Consider the following 22,498-nt stretch of genomic DNA (forward strand, 5'->3'; position numbering starts at 1 on the left):
ATATATGTCTCGTTTAAAAATCATTAAGTTAGTAGTCTTGTTTTTACATATGTAGTTCATTGTTAATATACTTAATGATATGTTTACTTATCATAGTATCATGTTAACTATATATATATCCATATATATGTCATCATATAGTTTTTACAAGTTTTAACGTTCGTGAATCACCGGTCAACTTGGGTGGTCAATTGTCTATATGAAACATATTTCAATTAATCAAGTCTTAACAAGTTTGATTGCTTAACATGTTGGAAACATTTAATCATGTAAATATCAATCTCAATTAATATATATAAACATGGAAAAGTTCGGGTCACTACAGATATGATATGTCAAAACCTTGTATACGTGTTCCGATATTTAAAGTGCATAAAATAAATACAAAAATTAAATGACGATAAATAAAATTGCGATAATTAAATTGCAATAAATAAAATGTAATCAGTTAGCTAGGAACAATTAGCTAGGAATAGTTAGCGTGGATTCTTAACAAAATTTCTCTCATAGTTAAATTTGTTTGTTTCTAACAAATTTTATTTTGTCCAATATTTTCTTCATTATGCCACTTGTTGGATTTTGATAGGTCAAAATCCAAATATGAAATTGAAAGAAAATGGTTATTCTTTGGTGAATGGATATGTATATCGGTGGTTGTAAGTAGGATTATAAATGACTGTTGAATCAGATTCGAAGAATGTACAGTGTAACTTATTAATGTGAAATCTAAATATTCCTCGGGTATTACCTACCCGTTAAAATATTTTCACCATTAACAGTTTGTACAATAAAAATTTTGATTACAATCTTTATGAAAGCATATATACATATATATTTTCTTCAGACGTAATCATGGATTTAATGAGTCAATATAATATTAAACTCATTTGCTTTTCGGTTGGAACTAGAATAAATAATCTTTAAAACTTTAGAGAGTACATATTCGAAATGTCGAACGAAGATCATACTCAAAGTACAGATGGTGATATTGAAGCATGGATTGTTGATGGTACTGGTGCTGTTATTGATTGTACTGTTGGTGCCAGTGATGTTGCTGAAGCTGGTACATTTTGCACCATATTCTCCGAATTGATTATTCAAGCGCGAAGTTTGTTGACTTATTACCCCAGGATGATTGTCGGTCTGAACGAGCGGATGAATAAGGTTCAGAATTGTGGATGGAATATAATCTTGTCAAGTTACCCCGGAAATGAGACTGAAAATGGTGTCTCGAACAGTTTCGCCGGTAAACACTTCAAGTTCATTGTCAAGAGGTGAATTCGGTTGGTGGAAGGGATTGCCTTCTGCGCGTTTCCATTAATTAAGTCAACTACGAACCCATCAGATGAATTGATAATGGCTGATTGGTTGATTTATGCCGATGACGCTGTTTTCAGAGCTTAGGTGAACGTCTATGTCGGAATAGCTGTCAGAATAACTATCGGAATAGCTATCGGAATCTGAGGGACTCGAACTGGTTGCATGATTCATCTCGTACGATCAGATGAAGGATTTTCGATAAGAAATAGATTATAGGATGTAGATTAGTACCCTGCAATACATAATTTACATATGCATATATAATACTAAAATTCCACAAGTTACGGAGGAATCTACGGAAGTTTTCAGGCAAAGTTACAGTAACAGATACGCTAAGATATGAAGTAGCAGATACGTTAAGATATGAATTTTGTCTTTACACTATTCATGCAGTCAATGCAGTAAAACGTGTCTAGACTAAGAATGATAAGCAAGTGATTCTCTAAGGATGATAAGCAGGTAATTTTTCGACACAAAATGATAAGCAAAACTTTTGACATGTAGACCAGGTTCAAGTCCAGACTCCTTAAAGTAACCTAACAACTATTAAGTCGAAGTCCAGACTCACTTATGTATCCTAACAACTCCTAGTTAGACACACTAATGCAAGACCTGGTTCGCTACGACCACCGCTCTGATACCAACTGAAAGGACCCGTCCTAAACCATCTGGACGAAGTCGCAAACAACTGGTTCCATTGCGATGATCGACTCCAAATACTGTCTTTAAAATGAGCAAATGCACAGCGGAACGTTTCTTTTATACCTGAGAATAAACATGCTTTCAAGTGTCAACCAAAAGGTTGGTGAGTTCATTAGTTTATCATAAATAATCATTTCATAATTTTAATAGACCACAGGATTTCATATTTCCATTTCTCATAAACATACGTCCCATGCATAGAGACAAAAATATCATTCATATGGATTGAACACCTGGTAACCGACATTCACAATATGCTTATAAGAATATCCCCATCATTCTGGGATCCTCCTTCGGACATGATATAAATTTCGAAGTACTAAAGCATCCGGTACTTTGGATGGGGCTTGTTGGGCCCGATAGATCTATCTTTAGAGTTCGCGTCAATTAGGGTGTCTGTTCCCTAATTCTTAGATTACCAGACTTAATAAAAAGGGGCATATTCGATTACATAATCCAACCATATAATGTAGTTTCGATCACTTGTGTCCATTTCGTAAAACATTTATAAAAAACAGCGCATGTATTCTCAGTCCCAAAAATATATATTGCAAAAGCACTTAAAAAGGGATTAATGAAACTCACCTATTGTATTTTGTAGTAAAAATACATATGACTGTATTGAACAATGCAGAGTTGGCCTCGGATTCACGAACCTATATCATTTATATATATATATATATATATATATATATATATATATATATATATATATATATATATATATATATATATTAACACATATAATGATAATCAAACAAGTTTACGTATTATTAGTGAATAAATTGTTATTTTAATTATGCGTTTGATTAATACCATAATACATTACATTTATTACTATTTATTATAAAAATATTATTATAGTTATGATATATGTAGTAATACATTTTTGTATATATATATATATCTTTTGTTTGTTAAACTTATATTAATAATAAAGTTAATAAAAAAAATAATAATGATAATAGAGTTAAAAATGATACTTTTAATATTAATGATAAAATGATAACTTTAATAAAAATAATACTTTTAATAACAATGTTAGTTTTGCTAATGATGTATACTAATAATAATGATGATGATGATGATAATAATAATAATAATAATAATAATAATAATAATAATAATAATAATAATAATCATATTAATAAAAGTAATAATAATAACAATACTACTATCAATAAAAGTGTACAACCTTTGAAGAAAGGAGCTTTAAAAATATAATACGCCATTGCCCGAACTCGAACTCGCGACCTCATGCTAATCAGGTAACACCCCTAGCCATTGAACCATAGGTGTATTTTGATTTAACCACATTCGAACATTTGTTTATTATGTATGAAAATGATTATCCCATCTTACTTCTACCACTAACAAGGTTACAATTTAACATCATTTTCAACATGTTCCTTTAACAACATCATCCTCTTAATCACTTAATCATCATCGTCATAATCATTTTCCATACTCATGATCATAGCCGTGATCATCATTAACTTTGTCCATATCATCATTGTGACTCATTTCCATTTAATCAACATTCATATTATCATTATCAATAATATTATGTATCATAACACCCATCTCAACGTCATTTATGTGTGAAGAAGAAATAGAAATTGTGTTGCACAACCATGGGGTTTGGGCTTGGATTAAAACAGAAGCAATAGAGTTTCTATTACGGTCCAACAGACAGAATTTGGCCCAAACAACAAGATCACATGCCCAATTATTTTTTTTAAACGGCCCTAGTACTCAAAATAAATAAACTAACTCGTTATATATTTGATGGCCCATGTCTAGTTTCCGGTTTACAGTAAACGAATGAAGCTTTGGCTTTGTGTATTTGGCAACCCATAGATACGTAGCAGTAATAATTATTTGCAGCTGTAATAGTTACGATCTACCACCATTAACCTTTATCATCACCATCCTTATCTGATATTATTATGATCATATTTTATCATTCGTTAATCCTAATAATCGCATCTAACATCATCATCACTTCGTCCACTCAATCTTCATCATCATAAAAAAAATATTAACGCATCATAGAGGTGTTCCAATTTTGGGTTGGCCATAAAGTGTGTATCATGTCCCACGCCTAAATCAATGCAAGTAAAAAAATATGAATGTCCCTATACTTACTTTGTTGTCATCTAATACTTGAGGCCCACTTCAATTAAGAAATTTAATCAAGTTGATAATGCAAACAACTTTTATCTTGATTCTAAATTTTTGGTCCCATATCAATGAACAATTCGACCAGCTGTTCAATAACATAGACTTTCGGTTCTTCTTTTTCTTTTTAATAGCTATCTAGTGGAATTGATGTGGGGTTATCCACTTTGAAAAAAAAAAACATAATTATAAACATAACGTGGAAGGTGTTGTCTATAATATTTGGACTAGTTGATAAGTAAAAAGGAAGGCAGAAAACACGTACAGCAGCTGAATGGTTTGCGATGGTTTAAAAGAAACAAAAGATTAAAATTGTAGCAGCAATCTCATCATCATTATTTCGTTGTGACATGACGGTGAAGTGTGTGATTCAAACCAACAACCAGGATTTTAAGAGAGAGGTAGACTATTAGAGAGAGGGAGAAGGAAGAGTGGCGGTTGATGGTGGTTCAAGAAAGAAACTACAATAAAGGAAGATGGTGGTGGTAATCGGTTGTCAATGATGGTTAAGTGGGTTTGTCAATGATATTGGTTTGGGTCTCGGGAACAGGAAGGAAAAGGAATCAGTATAATAGAAATTGTAGCTAACACTTCACGTTTTATATCCCTAGCATAAATAACGAGTAGCGTTTTTATAAAAGTTTCTGAAATAGACAGGAAATATAAGGGAACTGTTGGTGGTGATTGTGATGGTAAAAGCATGGTGGTTCCAAAATAGAATTCGATGGGTTTATGGCCACTGAAGTCGACAGAAATAGGTAGCAGGTAAAAAGATACATATAAAAAAATAAAACTCAATCAATCCCCAACTGATTTTGGTTGTATCCATTTGTTATATTCGGATTGGGATCAATCTAGAGACAGAAACAAGATTTTAAAACAGTGTGAAAGATACACCAAACTAATCTGATCTTGAATTGATACGTTCCACCTTATATATTAATAATTAATCATTATAATTATTAATTACATTTATAATAATAAGAATTCTAATAATAATAGTAATAGAGTTAATGTTAATAACAATAATATTATTATTATCAAATAACACTAAAAATGATATTAATAATAATTTATAATAATTATATCAATCATGATAATACTAATCATAAAAATAATGATAATGATAATAAAATGATAATCATAATTTTATTAATAACATTAATAATAATATTAACTTTAATAATATAGATAGTATTAATTAATAATAATATTAACAATAAAAATCTAATAATTTACACATATTCAGTTTCATATTTATATCATACTATTATTACTTAACACTAATAATTATTTTAATAATAAAAATGAAAATAATGATCATAATACTACCATAACATTTATATATAAATGTTGATACATATACTTATATATATATACTCTTATTTATTTATCTATGTATATTTATTTGTAACTATTTGTTCGTGAATCGTTGGAAATTGGTCGAAGGTCAAATGCATTCATGAAAAATAGTTCCAACATTTTGAGACTCGGTTTAATAGACTTTGCTTATCGTGTCGAAATCATATTAAGATTAAGTTTAAATTTGGTCGGAAATTCCCGGGTCATCACAAACCTTGCATTGTTTAATTGTTCAATGTCGTTATATGTATTTTTACTACAAAATACAGTATGGTGAGTTTCATTTGCCTTTTTACCCTTTATATTTTTAGGCTGAGAATACATGCGCAATTTTTATAAATGTTTTACGAAATAGACACAAGTAATTGAAACTACATTATATGGTTGAATTATCGAAATCGAATATGCCCCTTTTTATTAAGTCTGGTAATCTAAGAATTAGGGAACAGACACCCTAATTGACGCGAATCCTAAAGATAGATCTATCGGGCTCAACAAGCCCCATCCAAAGTACCGGATGCTTTAGTACTTCGAAATTTATATCATGTCCGAAGGAGGATCCCGGAATGATGGGGATATTCTTATATACATATTGTGAATGTCGGTTACCAGGTGTTCAATCCATATGAATGATATTTTTGTCTCTATGCATGGGATGTATGATTATGAGAAATGGAAGTATGAAATCTTGTGGTCTATTAAAATTATGAAATGATTATTTATGTTAAACTAATGAACTTACCAACTTTTTGATTGACACTTTAAAGCATGTTTATTCTCAGGTACGAAAGAAATCTTCCGCTGTGCATTTCCTCATCTTAGAGATATTATTTGGAGTCATTCATGACATATTTCAAAAGACGTTGCATTCAAGTCGTTGAGTTCATCAAGATTATTATTAAGTCAATTATAGTAAGATATATTACGAAATGGTATGTATGTTGTCAACTTTTGATGTAATGAAAGATTGTCTTTTCAAAAACGAATGCAATATTTGTAAAATGTATCATATAGAGGTCAAGTACCTCGCTATGAAATCAACTGTTGTGAATTGTTTATAATCGATATGGACTTCGCCCGGATGGATTAGGACGGGTCGTTTCAGTTGGCATCAGAGCTGGTATAACGCCGTCCATGTGTGGCGGGTTAGTCGTAAAGGAGGTTCTCACAGTGTTACCTGTGACGAAGCATTGGCTCTTACTCCTTGCGATCCCTTACAAGAGTTGGCAGTAGCCGAGAGGCAGGCCCTAAAATCAGTATCTGAGGTACACTCAGTGGTCACCAGGCGGTTAGCTGGGAAGGCACTGGGTGGGACGGTGGTTGTCCCCACTGTATTTCAGTTGGTATCAGAGCGGTGGTCTTAGTGAACCAGGTCTTGCATTAGTATGTCTAATTGATAGTCGTTAGGATACATTAGTGAGTCTGGACTTCGACCGTGTCTGCATGTCAAAATTTTTGCTTATCGTTTTTGTCGGAAATCATCTGCTTATCATCTTTAGGAAATTACATGCTTATTATTCTTAGTCTAGACACATCATATTGCAATGAATGCATGAATAGTGTATAGACAAAATTCATATCTTAGCGTATCTGCTAATTCATATCTTAGCGTATCTGTTATTGTTATCTTTGCCTGACAGCTTCCGTAGATTCCTCTGTAACTTATGAGATTTTAGTATTATATATGCATATGTAAATTATGTATTGCAGGATACTAATCTACATCCTATAATCTATTTCTTATCGAAAATCCTTCATCTGATCGTACGAGATGAATCTTTCAACTAGTTCGAGTCCCTCGGATTTCGACAGCTATTCCGATAGTTATCCCGACAATTATTCCGAATGGATAGTCATTTAAACTCCGGAAGCAACGTCACCAGAATGAATCAACCAATCATCCATCCCCAATTCATCTGATGGATTCGTAGTCTACTTAATCAATGGAGACGCGCAGAAGGTGATCCCTTCCACTAACCGAATTCACCTTTTGGCAAAGAACCTGAAGCACTTACCGGCGAACCTGTTCGTAACACCATTTTCACCCTCATTTCCCGAATATCTCACCACGACTAAATCATAACTCAGATTCTAAACTTTATTCATCCGCTCGTTCCGATTGACAATCATCTCGGAGTAATCGAAGAAATCAACGAGCTTCGCGCTCGAGTAATCAATTTAGAGAACATGGTGCAAAACTTACCAGCTTCAGCAACATCACCGACACCAACAGTACTATCAGTAACAGCACCTATATCATCAACAATCCTTGCCTCAATATCACATTCTGTACCATGAGCATAATCATCGTTCTACGTATCGTTCTATCTATTTTATCTTCGTTCGACATGGCGATTATGTAATCTCTAATGTTTTATAGATTATGTATCTTAGTTCTAACGGTAAATCAAATGAGATTAATACTATATTAACTCATTAAATCTATAATTACATCTGAAGAAAATATATATTTAAGTATGTTTTCATAATTGTTGTAATTAAAAATTCTTTTGTACAAACTGTAAATGGTGCAAATATTTTAACGGGTAGGTAATACCCGAGGAATATTTAGATTTCACATTAATAAGTTACACTGTACACTCTTCGAATCTGATTCAACGGTCATTTAATATCCTATTTACATTCACCGATATACAAATCTGTTCACCACAGAGTAACTATATCCATCCAATTTCATATTTGAATTTTGATTATCAGAATCCAACAAGTGGCATAATGAAGAAAACATAAAAAAAAAAATTTAATTATTAGAAACAAACAAATTAACTATGAGAAATTTTGTTAAGAATCCACGCTAACGAAATCCTAGCTAACTGTTCCTAGCTAACTGTTAATTCCGTATTACATTTTAATTATCGCAATTTATTTATCGCAATTTAATTATCGCAATTTATTTTATCGCAAATTTTAATTCTCGCAATTTAATTTATTGTCATTTAATTTCTGTTATTTATTTTACGCACTTTAAATATCGGGACACGTATACAAAGTTTTGACATATCATATTGACGCATCTATATATATTATTTGGAATCACCATAGACACTCTATATGCAGTAATGATCGAGTTCTCTATACAGGGTTGAGGTTGATTCTATAATAATATATATACTTTGAGTTGTGATCGAGTCTGAGACGAATATGGGTCACGCTACATATTAATTAATTCGAATATTATAAACTATATATGAATTATTGGACTGTTAACTGTAGACTATCGACCGTGGACTATCAAGATTGGACAATTAAAAATGAATTAAAATATTGATTATAACATATAAAACTAAATAATTTTTCAAGTTTGCCACTTAACTTCATCTTAAACCTCAATTGTATCTTGGCGATTACAATCTGTGTTCAAACTCTTTATGATTCTTGAAAACACCTCAATCGATAGGATGAATCAACCGCACTTCATCTACGGAAGGAAAGATTTATGCATATAGTTATGCACCTGAGAAACTCTCGGCAACTGAGTAAAAGTTTAACACGTAGCCGCGTCAGATCCTTTGGCATTTATTAGCAAAAATAACTTTGCGATCCCTTTTCAAAGTAGCTAATTTTGTCACAGCTCCAGCAAGACAACTTCGACTTTTCATTCAAAGTAGCCTTACTATAATCCTGATATATATACAATTACCCTGTTGATATCGGGGAATTCTTTTATGTTCCACCATATTACCAAAAGACGTACCAGCAACCTCATTGCTTTTTGGCTTAAATCTCTCTGACAAATCATTATATTTATTCAGTGAAACCCTATCATATAATCATCTGCATCTTGTAACAAGAATTGCCATATCAATTATCGGAAATCAGCAAATCTGTATTGTGAATCTTGCAACGTTTCCACATCAACAGTTATATGTATCCATATAACATTTATCTCTTAGAACTATGATCTTCCATTCCAAAATTCTGAAAAGCACCCAGTCTGCGAATTAATACTCTGAATTTTGAAAAGTTGAATGAAACAACAAATACTGTAAACGACTTCAACAGCCAAAAGTTGATGATAAAGAATTGTATGTTTGCAAAGCTCAGAAAAAGTACGAAACTGAAAAATTGATTGAGCAAACTACGAAGGAGTCTCTAAACAAATCACAAGGACGAAACTTGTACATTAAGAATTCTGACGATTCTGTTTCTGATGAAATCTTTAGCGAATACCTTGCTTCTGACTCCAAACTCTTGCGGACAAATTTTCTTCACTATCCTTCGATATTAGAAATTCCAAGATATCATCGTATCTTTCATTATAAATATCCTCCATATTTCTGAAGATATTTTTATAACTATTCTTATTTGAAATCATTAATCTCTTCGTGCGATCAGTGTTACATCATATAGAAACTGTTAGTTTCTATATTCTGTAAATTTTCGAGATTAAAATATGAATATTATTGAAGTAATGTTGGGAACTGATGCATGAGTTATTATAATATAATGACACTTGATCAACGTGATTATATTACAGTAAGTCATGCTGAGTTTCTAATGGAACGTGATGATTCACAGAACATACCATCATTATGTGCCAGGTTACACGACTCTTACATTCTATCTAATCTCTAAACATATCAAGAACATATGTTCCTGATATTTCTATCTTTTCCCTTGAATTCTGGTAATTTAACCAATCAATATCATGCTATTACAATTTCTCTGTTAGAACATTAGTCATGTTCATTCGAAATATCATACCTACCAATTCTGGACCATTATTCGCTTGACTTGAAGTCGGGAAGAGAAAATAAAAGCATGGAACTTCTAAATATAAGGAAAAAAAAAATATAAAGTCCAACAATAACACAAGAAATTACAAACCGTGTATATCAATGCGCATAGCAATATAAAGACACGGGAGAATGAAAAAAAAAAATACTATAACCCCAAGGTAATAGTAGAAGTGAATAGATTCCTCCGGTGGTAGATAAAAAAGGAGAATGACTGATATGAAAGTCAGGATTATATCCAGAATTAAAACTGGATGAAGCATATTGACTGATGGTTTGGGAATGTGAATTAATGTATAGAAAATGGGAGCGGTGGGAAATAATGGAACGGAAGAGTTTAATTTATAATGGGAATATCAGACAGAGAATCGAGGCAGATCACCGTATTTAATTATAGAGATCTTAATTTCTTTATTCGCCGAAGAATCAAATCTTTTAGATTTCGAAGATTTTCTTTATATCCCTTGAATTCCGGAATTCAACCAAGGCAACGTCATAAGATAAAACGAAACATCATTTATTCATTTCACTCTTTTGTGATAGCTTCATTCGTACTCTTCGAATAATCGAAGTGTTTTATCCATATTACTCAACGATGATAAAACTCTAGTTATCAACTCATATTATCATGAAAACATTTTTATTGTTAGCCATGACCACCTCACTCAAATTTCGGGACGAAATTTCTTTAACGGGTAGGTACTGTGACGACCCGACAATTTCCGACCGAATTTAAACTTAATCTTATCATAATTACGACACGATAGGTAAAGTCTATAATGTTGAGTCTTGAGATTCTTGAACTATTTAATGAGATCATTTGACCTCCGACTATTCCTGATGATTCACGAACAATTGTGTGTAATTAAATAAGTAAATATAAATGAAAGTATACATATAATAATAAATGGAAAAAAATATAATTTTAACATTAAAGTTAAATATGTAAAATAAGATATAAAATAATTAAAATGAATCTATATATATATATATATATATATATATATATATATATATATAAATGACTCCTATATACAAATAATATTATACGAATACTGTAATATATAAAATATATATACATTAAATATAAAAGATATGTTAAAAATTACATAATTAATAAATTGTAATATTAATATATTAAATATAATTTCAAGTTTGGATATAATTGTTATAAAAATATTGTCAATACTTTCACAGTTAATATCCATACTAATGATATTAACACATAGGTATAATCTACAGATACAAAGTTGATATATATGAATTATGGTAGTATTATTACTAATATTATTATTATCATTAATGATATTAGTATTATTATAACTAGTATTATTATTATTATTAATAATATGATTGTTATATTTTTTTATAGTTCTTATTGTCATATTCATTAATAATAATATTATCATAATTACTATATTATTATAAATTTTTGCTATTTTTAAGTGTATTATCATTTTAAATATTATTATTATTAATAGTATTATTATTAATAATATAATTATTAATTATAAATATATTAACTAAATATAAAATATAAATGTAGATAATTATGCGAGTTGTTACATATATCTATCAGATATATTTTTTTCTCCCTACTTGTTATATTCTGTTGACCATAGCATCACAACAATACAAATCCATCAATTTTTAATACAGCTGCAATCAAGCAATTGCACTCTTTATTATCTTTGCTGCAATTGGGAAAAAGAAAATAAAGACAGAAAACTTAAAGAAATAAAACCCATTCCCTGTTCGTGAGCTGTGGTAAACAATAACTCGAATTCAATTCAATTTCAAAAACTAAGATTGCAGTCTTGTTAGGAATCGTCCATGTAAGCTTTCTATAAATTTTCACTTTCCAATTTCTCAAAATGATTATAAATTTGTAAGTCAAAGGCTTAAAATCCAAAAGTCAAACAATTTGTTCATCAACAAATTCGAATTGGTTTTAATGTTTTCAGTTTAATTGATGATTTAAAAAGTTTCCAGGAATCATTTACAACATGTTTCATGTTGTAATTATATTCTAAAACTATCTAAAATTCATAATCAAGGTTTGAGTTTTAAGTGTTCTTGGTTCAAAATTCAAAAACTAGAATTCGAATTCAATAGCAAAAAGTAATAATGTAGTGTTTTTAGGAATCTCATACTCAAACTATCTGCAAAGTTTCAAATCTCAATTCCTAATATCGAGTACGAATTGTTGAGTCAATTTTTTATTTTTCAAAAAGTCAAAGATTGTGTTCATAGCAAAATTTGAATTTAATTTGATGTTTCAGAAACAATTGAGGGTTCACAGAGTTTCTAGGAATGAAGAACTATCTAATTCATGTTATACGTTTTATCTAAAACAACCTCTAGATCAAAAACCAAATTTTTTTTTATTTATTGCAGCGACGTAGCAGGCCTTTTATATTTCTGTTTTTATTTTTTTATTTATTTTTTTCTTTGCTTTCTGTTAATCCAAAAACCATCCAATCAAGTCGTATCTATTTTATTAACACATCTAAACTCAACAGTTGATTCACAGTTATGGTTAATTTGGGTCTGATCGAATTAAACTTCAAGGAAGAAGATGATGATTAAGGGACACGGGTTAACTAAAATTGGGTATAGAGTTAATCAGAAAAACAGATGACAGAAGAGTGGTCTATTGAGTGTTTGGGTAACCGAGAGGTCTCGGGTTCGATTCTTGGCTGGGACATTTTTTTTTTTTACTTCCTTTAAAGGTAGCCCTCATTTCTCTTATTATTATTATTATTATTATTAATTATAATAATAATAATAATAATAATAATAATAATTATTATTATTATTATTATTATTATTATTATTATTATTATTATTATTATTATTGTTATCATAATTCTAAGTAGTGTAACCATTATTATTATTAATCTTATAAGTATCATTATTGTATTTATTATTGTTAAGATTATCACTTAAGTATTATTATAAATATTAACATTAATAATAAAAAGATTATTGTTATTATTATCATCATCAAACTTTTCGTTTCATTTAGAAACTACAGTTATTATCATTATTATTATTAAGATTAGTAATAACACTAAACCTTATTGTATGATTTTTATTTGAAGATATTTGAATATTAGGAAGAGTGTTATGAAATAAAATATTGTTATTACCAATAAAAATTTCTATTATTATTATAATTATCAGTATTAACAATATTATTATTATTATTATTAAAGTTATTATTATTATTATTAGTAAATCATTATTATCGTCAAAAACTATCTTTTCAAATAGATAGATATTTCATACATAAATATACTTATTACATGTACTATAATTATAATAAAATTTCGTGTAATTCAATATATCCAATTTATTAAGATTATTTATATAAATACTTACAAATAACAAACTATCGATTTTAAATGTAATACTAAACAATTATGAATATAAATATGGACATATTAATATAACTATACAAATATTAATTTAATTTGAATATATACACAAATCAGCTATACATAATATATAAATTAAAATATAATAAAGATATTTATTCAATTACTATTATATATATTAATGAATATTCAAATGATATAGGTTCGTGAATCCGAGGCCAACCTTGCATTGTTTAATTGTTCAATGTCGTTATATGTATTTTTACTACAAAATACAGTATGGTGAGTTTCATTTACCTTTTTACCCTTTATATTTTTAGGCTGAGAATACATGCGCAATTTTTATAAATGTTTTATGAAATAGACACAAGTAATTGAAACTACATTATATGGTTGAATTATCGAAATCGAATATGCCCCTTTTTATTAAGTCTGGTAATCTAAGAATTAGGGAACAGACACCCTAATTGACGCGAATCCTAAAGATAGATCTATCGGGCTCAACAAGCCCCATCCAAAGTACCGGATGCTTTAGTACTTCGAAATTTATATCATGTCCGAAGGAGGATCCCGGAATGATGGGGATATTCTTATATACATATTGTGAATGTCGGTTACCAGGTGTTCAATCCATATGAATGATATTTTTGTCTCTATGCATGGGACGTATGATTATGAGAAATGGAAGTATGAAATCTTGTGGTCTATTAAAATTATGAAATGATTATTTATGTTAAACTAATGAACTCACCAACCTTTTGGTTGACACTTTAAAGCATGTTTATTCTCAGGTACGAAAGAAATCTTCCGCTGTGCATTTCCTCATCTTATAGATATTATTTGGAGTCATTTATGACATATTTCAAAAGACGTTGCATTCAAGTCATTGAGTTCATCAAGATTATTATTAAGTCAATTATAGTAAGATATATTACGAAATGGTATGTATGTTGTCAACTTTCGATATAATGAAAGATTGTCTTTTCAAAAACGAATGCAATGTTTGTAAAATGTATCATATAGAGGTCAAGTACCTCGCGATGAAATCAACTGTTGTGAATCGTTTATAATCGATATGGATTTCGTCCGGATGGATTAGGATGGGTCGTTTCAAGAGTAAACATGATTGATTAACTGTGCAATTTTTTCTAACAAAAATGTTATTAAATAGTATTTGGTTTCTTGTAATGCTAAAATGTTGTTGCTTTGGTGCACAATAAACCATTTAAATTAACAATTATGTACATTGTTTCCGACCAAACTTTTAATCCATGAAGTTATATTATAAACTACTCTATTATTCTCTGATTAAGACCCACCATTTATTTGTTCTATTAAGTCATTGGATCTTCCCATTATAGGACCCTTTTTAAAAAGGTCACAAGTTATAATAGGACCTTTAAAAAAGTGTCCTATTAGTTATACCTTTTAGGTACTTAAATAAATTCTACAATCAACATATAGGATACCATTACTTAAAGGTCCTATTTAATTCCATTATAGGACCCGTTGTTGGAATTCTATTAACTTCGAAATTACTCCAACTTTCTAATGAAACGTGATGATGGTTCACAGTAGATCATACCATCATCATGTATCATGTTACATAACCTTTTCATTCTACTTAACTCCTGAACATATCAAGAAAATGTATTCTTGATGGTTCTATGTTCCGTGATGTTGATAAATTTGAAAATTAAATCGTGCTATCACGTTCCTTCCTGCCTAGAACATTATAATCATTTGAAACTCTATATCTACAAATTCTTGACTATTATTCGCTTAGTGTAGGATCGGGACGAGAAAACAAAAGCATGAAGCTCCGAAAGAGAAAAGGGGTATGAATCGCAGCAAATAAAAGAGAGCATTAACTGTAAATGACGATAATTATAGAAGACGGAAGCAGGGACTCTAAAATATAAGAGAAAAATATAAAGCCCAATAACAACACGGAGGTTACAAACCATGGATATTAATACGAATAGCAATATAAAGACACGGTATAATTAAGGATAGTATTACCCCAAGGTAATAGTAAAAGTAAACATATTCTTCTGGTGGAAGATTGAAAAGAAGGATGACAGAAATGATAATTAGAAAAATATTAAGGATTAGAACTGGATTAAGCATTTTCACAATCTTTTGGATGTATGAACTAAGAAAGAAAGTATAGGAATGGTGAGAATAATAAAATGGAAGAGGTAAATTTATAATGGAAACATCCGACAGAGCAATCGAGACAGATAATCGCATTTAATTAAGGAGATCTTAATTTCCATAAATCCCGAAGTATCAGATCTTATAGATTTCCTAGATTTTCTTTTAAATCTTTTGAATTCCGGAATTCAACCCCGACTCTGTCAAAAGTAAAGATGAATCTTTACTTTCCTATTTCACTCTTTGATGATAGCTTCACTCGTACTCTTCGAATAATCGAATTATTTTTATCCATATTACTCAATGATGATAAATCTAAATTTATCAACGCATATTCGTCTTGAAAACATTTTTATTGTTAGCCATGACCACCACACTCAAATTTCGGGACGAAATTTCTTTAACGGGTAGGTACTGTGATGACCCGGGAATTTTCGACCAAATTTAAACTTAATCTTTATTGATTTCGACATGATAAGCAAAGTCTGTAATGTTGTGTTTATATAATCAATTACCTTTTGACTGTTCCCGATGATTCATGAACCATTGCTTGTAAATATACGGATATATATAAATATGTGTATATATAAATATATGTATATATATATATATATATAATAACATGAACATTAATAATTAAATATATTTATTATTATAAATAATTATGTAAAATAAAATACATTGTAATAAAAACTATTATTTTATATATAATATATGTATATTACTTGTATATATATATATATATTGTTATATTTAATCTAATTATTTAATATATATTTATTTGCGTAGTAAATATTGTTATTTAAAACTGTTTATATGTATATATAGTGTACATTAAATATAATTAATTTTGAACTTAAATTGTAAATGTCTGTAACTTTCGGTTGACGTTTAATTATTTTAAAATAGGTCTAATATATATATATATATATATATATATATATATATATATATATATATATATATATATATATATATATATGAGGTTTTAAAATAAAAATTGGTACATAATTTGATTAAAAAGATAATAGTTTTGATAAATATTTTTTTTACCTTTTCAACCTAAGTTTTTGTACTCCGTACATAATAATTGGAACAGAAAATAAATAATTATAGAACCTTTTTGATCAGGTTTCAAACAGGTAATGAGTGAAATAATTAAACATATTTAATCTAAAAATTTGGGATTTTTAGGAGCACTTTTATACATTAACTGTTTAGCAATGGGCACGATATAGTCATCCGTGATAAAGTGTCGGTAGTATATATCCAACTAATTATCATGAGAATTATTTTGGATACTTTGTGGCAACCCCACTTTGAATTATATGTAATGTTATATTACATTATTAATACTTTAACATATATATATATTTTTATATATACGACACTTATATGTTTGAGCAACCATATCATCTATCTACCTCTGCTTCGATCAAGAACCCTTTCTATTACCACCTTCTGCTACTATACCGGCCACCATATTAATCGATTACCATTACTTTCATTTTAGACCACTATCACCAACCCACATGGTTATTCTAACACTACTCCTGCATTTTTTTTTATTATGTTGTTCGAACCACTTGAAACCACCACCTTCCTTCATAACCAACCACCATTTTCCATCCTCCATAACCACCTTAAACCACCGAAGAACACCAACCTGCAACTCATTACTATTGTTGCTGCATGTAGTGACCCGAACTTTTCCATGTTTATATATATTAATTGAGATTGATGTTTACATGATTAAATGTTTCCAACATGTTAAGCAATCAAATTTGTTAAGACTTGATTAATTGAAATAGGTTTCATATAGACAATTGACCACCCAAGTTGACCGGTGATTCACGAACGTTAAAACTTGTAAAAAAAACTATATGATGACATATATATGGTTATATATATAGTTAACATGATATTATGATAAGTAAACATATCATTAATTATATTAACAATGAACTACATATGTAAAAACAAGACTACTAACTTAATGATTTTGAAACGAGACATATATGTAACGTTTATCGTTGTAACGACATTTAATGTATATATATCATATTAAGAGATATTCGTACATCATAATATCATGATAATATAATAATTTAAAATCTCTTTTGATATTATAAACATTGGGTTAACAACATTTAACAAGATCGTTAACCTAAAGGTTTCAAAACAACACTTACATGTAACGACTAACGATGACTTAACGACTCAGTTAAAATGTATATACATGTAGTGTTTTAATATGTATTTATACACTTTTGAAAGACTTCAATACACTTATCAAAATACTTCTACTTAACAAAAATGCTTACAATTACATTCTCGTTCAGTTTCATCAACAATTCTACTCGTATGCACCCGTATTCGTACTCGTACAATACACAGCTTTTAGATGTATGTACTATTGGTATATACACTCCAATGATCAGCTCTTAGCAGCCCATGTGAGTCACCTAACACATGTGGGAACCATCATTTGGCAACTAGCATGAAATATCTCATAAGATTACAAAAATATGAGTAATCATTCATGACTTATTTACATGAAAACAAAATTACATATCCTTTATATCTAATCCATACACCAACGACCAAAAACACCTACAAACACTTTCATTCTTCAATTTTCTTCATCTAATTGAACTCTCTCAAGTTCTATCTTCAAGTTCTAAGTGTTCTTCATAAATTCCAAAAGTTCTAGTTTCATAAAAATCAAGAATACTTTCAAGTTTGCTAGCTCACTTCCAATCTTGTAAGGTGATCATCCAACCTCAAGAAATCTTTGTTTCTTACAGTAGGTTATCATTCTAATACAAGGTAATAATCATATTCAAACTTTGGTTCAATTTCTATAACTATAACAATCTTATTTCAAGTGATGATCTTACTTGAACTTGTTTTCGTGTCATGATTTTGCTTCAAGAACTTTGAGCCATCCAAGGATCCATTGAAGCTAGATCCATTTTTCTCTTTTCCAGTAGGTTCATCCAAGGAACTTAAGGTAGTAATGATGTTCATAACATCATTCGATTCATACATATAAAGCTATCTTATTCGAAGGTTTAAACTTGTAATCACTAGAACATAGTTTAGTTAATTCTAAACTTGTTCGCAAACAAAAGTTAATCCTTCTAACTTGACTTTTAAAATCAACTAAACACATGTTCTATATCTATATGATATGCTAACTTAATGATTTAAAACCTGGAAACACGAAAAACACCGTAAAACCGGATTTACGCCGTCGTAGTAACACCGCGGGCTGTTTTGGGTTAGTTAATTAAAAACTATGATAAACTTTGATTTAAAAGTTGTTATTCTGAGAAAATGATTTTTATTATGAACATGAAACTATATCCAAAAATTATGGTTAAACTCAAAGTGGAAGTATGTTTTCTAAAATGGTCATCTAGACGTCGTTCTTTCGACTGAAATGACTACCTTTACAAAAACGACTTGTAACTTATTTTTCCGACTAGAAACCTATACTTTTTTTGTTTAGATTCATAAAATAGAGTTCAATATGAAACCATAGCAATTTGATTCACTCAAAACGGATTTAAAATGAAGAAGTTATGGGTAAAATAAGATTGGATAATTTTTCTCATTTTAGCTACGTGAAAATTGGTAACAAATCTATTCCAACCATAACTTAATCAACTTGTATTATATATTATGTAATCTTGAGATACCATAGACACGTATACAATGTTTCGACCTATCATGTCGACACATCTATATATATTTCGGAACAACCATAGACACTCTATATGTGAATGTTGGAGTTAGCTATACAGGGTTGAGGTTGATTCCAAAATATATATAGTTTGAGTTGTGATCAATACTGAGATACGTATACACTGGGTCGTGGATTGATTCAAGATAATATTTATCGATTTATTTCTGTACATCTAACTGTGGACAACTAGTTGTAGGTTACTAACGAGGACAGCTGACTTAATAAACTTAAAACATCAAAATATATTAAAAGTGTTGTAAATATATTTTGAACATACTTTGATATATATGTATATATTGTTATAGGTTCGTGAATCAACCAGTGGCCAAGTCTTACTTCCCGACGAAGTAAAAATCTGTGAAAGTGAGTTATAGTCCCACTTTTAAAATCTAATATTTTTGGGATGAGAATACATGCAGGTTTTATAAATGATTTACAAAATAGACACAAGTACGTGAAACTACATTCTATGGTTGAATTATCGAAATCGAATATGCCCCTTTTTATTAAGTCTGGTAATCTAAGAATTAGGGAACAGACACCCTAATTGACGCGAATCCTAAAGATAGATCTATTGGGCCTAACAAACCCCATCCAAAGTACCGGATGCTTTAGTACTTCGAAATTTATATCATATCCGAAGGGTGTCCCGGAATGATGGGGATATTCTTATATATGCATCTTGTTATTGTCGGTTACCAGGTGTTCACCATATGAATGATTTTTATCTCTATGTATGGGATGTGTATTGAAATATGAAATCTTGTGGTCTATTGTTACGATTTGATATATATAGGTTAAACCTATAACTCACCAACATTTTTGTTGACGTTTTAAGCATGTTTATTCTCAGGTGATTATTAAGAGCTTCCGCTGTCGCATACTTAAATAAGGACAAGATTTGGAGTCCATGCTTGTATGATATTGTGTAAAAACTGCATTCAAGAAACTTATTTTGTTGTAACATATTTGTATTGTAAACCATTATGTAATGGTCGTGTGTAAACAGGATATTTTAGATTATCATTATTTGATAATCTACGTAAAGCTTTTTAAACCTTTATTGATGAAATAAAGGTTATGGTTTGTTTAAAAATGAATGCAGTCTTTGAAAAACGTCTCATATAGAGGTCAAAACCTCGCAACGAAATCAATTAATATGGAACGTTTTTAATCAATAAGAACGGGACATTTCAGTTGGTATCCGAGCGTTGGTCTTAGAGAACCAGAAAATTTGCATTAGTGTGTCTTATCGAGTTTGTTAGGATGCATTAGTGAGTCTGGACTTCGACCGTGTTTTCTTTAAAAATGATTGCTTAACATTTTTGTTGGAAACTATATATTTTTAACATATGAATATTATGTGATATATTAATCTCTTAACGTGTTTGATATTATGTGATAGATGTCTACCTCTAGAACAAGTCCCATTGACTCACCTAATAATAATGAAGAGTCAAATGTAAATTGGAATGATTTGTGGACTGATTCACAAGTTCCCGAAGAGGAACCGGAAGAAGAGTCGGAACCGGAAGAAGAATCGGAACCGGAAGAAGAATCGGAACCGGATGAAGAAATAGAACCAGTGGGGGAAATAATAAAACGGTTAAGTAAAAGAAAATCCTCAACCAACCGACCAAAGTTAATTATGGTCAATGGTGTTTCCGCCAAGGAAGCAAAATATTGGGAGGATTACCAATTCTCCGATGAATCGGATTCCGACGAGAATTCCGATGATGTTATAGAAATTACCCCAACTGAATTTAAAAAGGCAAAAGAAAATAATAAGGGAAAGGGCATAAAAATAGAGAAATCTAATTCCAACCCCGATGAACTTTATATGTATCGTCAACCCCCGAAGTTCTTAAGTTGTAACAATGACCCGGGAACCTCTAAACCACCAGGTTTTTCTAAACCAATGTGGACAACGACGGCTCGTATTAGGGGAACATCATATATCCCTAGAAACTTGGCAAAACGAACCAAAACCGAAGAAGAAGAAACGAACGAGTCGGAATAAGATAGTTGTATTCGTGTGGTGTAATATATGGAATATAGTGTTCTTATGCTTTATGATATATGTAAAAATTGCTTGTATTAATAAGTATTTTTTTTATGAATCTAACTCTTGTCTATTTTACAGTTTAAAAACACAAAATGGATAGACAACCCAATATTTTAAGAGACCTACCCGGAGACATGATTGATGAAATCTTGTCTAGAGTCGGCCAGAATTCTTCGGCACAACTATTTAAGGCGAGATCAGTTTGTAAGACATTCGAAGAACGTTCCAAGAATGTCTTAGTTTATAAGAGACTTTCGTTTGAAAGATGGGGGATATCACATTGGGAAACCCATAAGTTACGATGTGTTTACTTTGACGCATATATTGCGGGGAACCCAAATGCTATTTTACGCAACGGGTTAAGAAATTATTTTGACTCAATATATCCGAATATTGGACTTCGTGATTTAGAAAAAGCGGCTAACATGCAACATAAAGAAGCATGTTATGCTTACGGATTAGTAATGTTCGCTTCTCACCAAAGTGAGAACAAGAACATCGGGCTACAACTATTAAACAAAACGTTTCCACAAGTGACGGAGTCGGTAATTGGGGTAAGAAATGAGGTTTTTAGATTATTACGGGACTGTTGGACATTACGTAACCCTCGTCCCTTTGATGACGTTACAACACGCTGTCTTATCAACGGCCATAACGGTTATGTTGCACAAGACCAAGGATGGGAAGTAGTCCTAGTAAAACCAGAATGCATGACTTGTTTCTGGACGTATGAATTACGTGTCTTTATTGCCTTTGCTGAACGACTTGTGTACTAGCTAGAATTGTCTTCACAACTATCTTGTATCAAAGTTATTGTGTGCTA

This window comes from Rutidosis leptorrhynchoides, chromosome 5 (genome assembly GCF_046630445.1).
Source record: "Rutidosis leptorrhynchoides isolate AG116_Rl617_1_P2 chromosome 5, CSIRO_AGI_Rlap_v1, whole genome shotgun sequence".
Taxonomy (NCBI): Eukaryota; Viridiplantae; Streptophyta; class Magnoliopsida; order Asterales; family Asteraceae; genus Rutidosis; species Rutidosis leptorrhynchoides.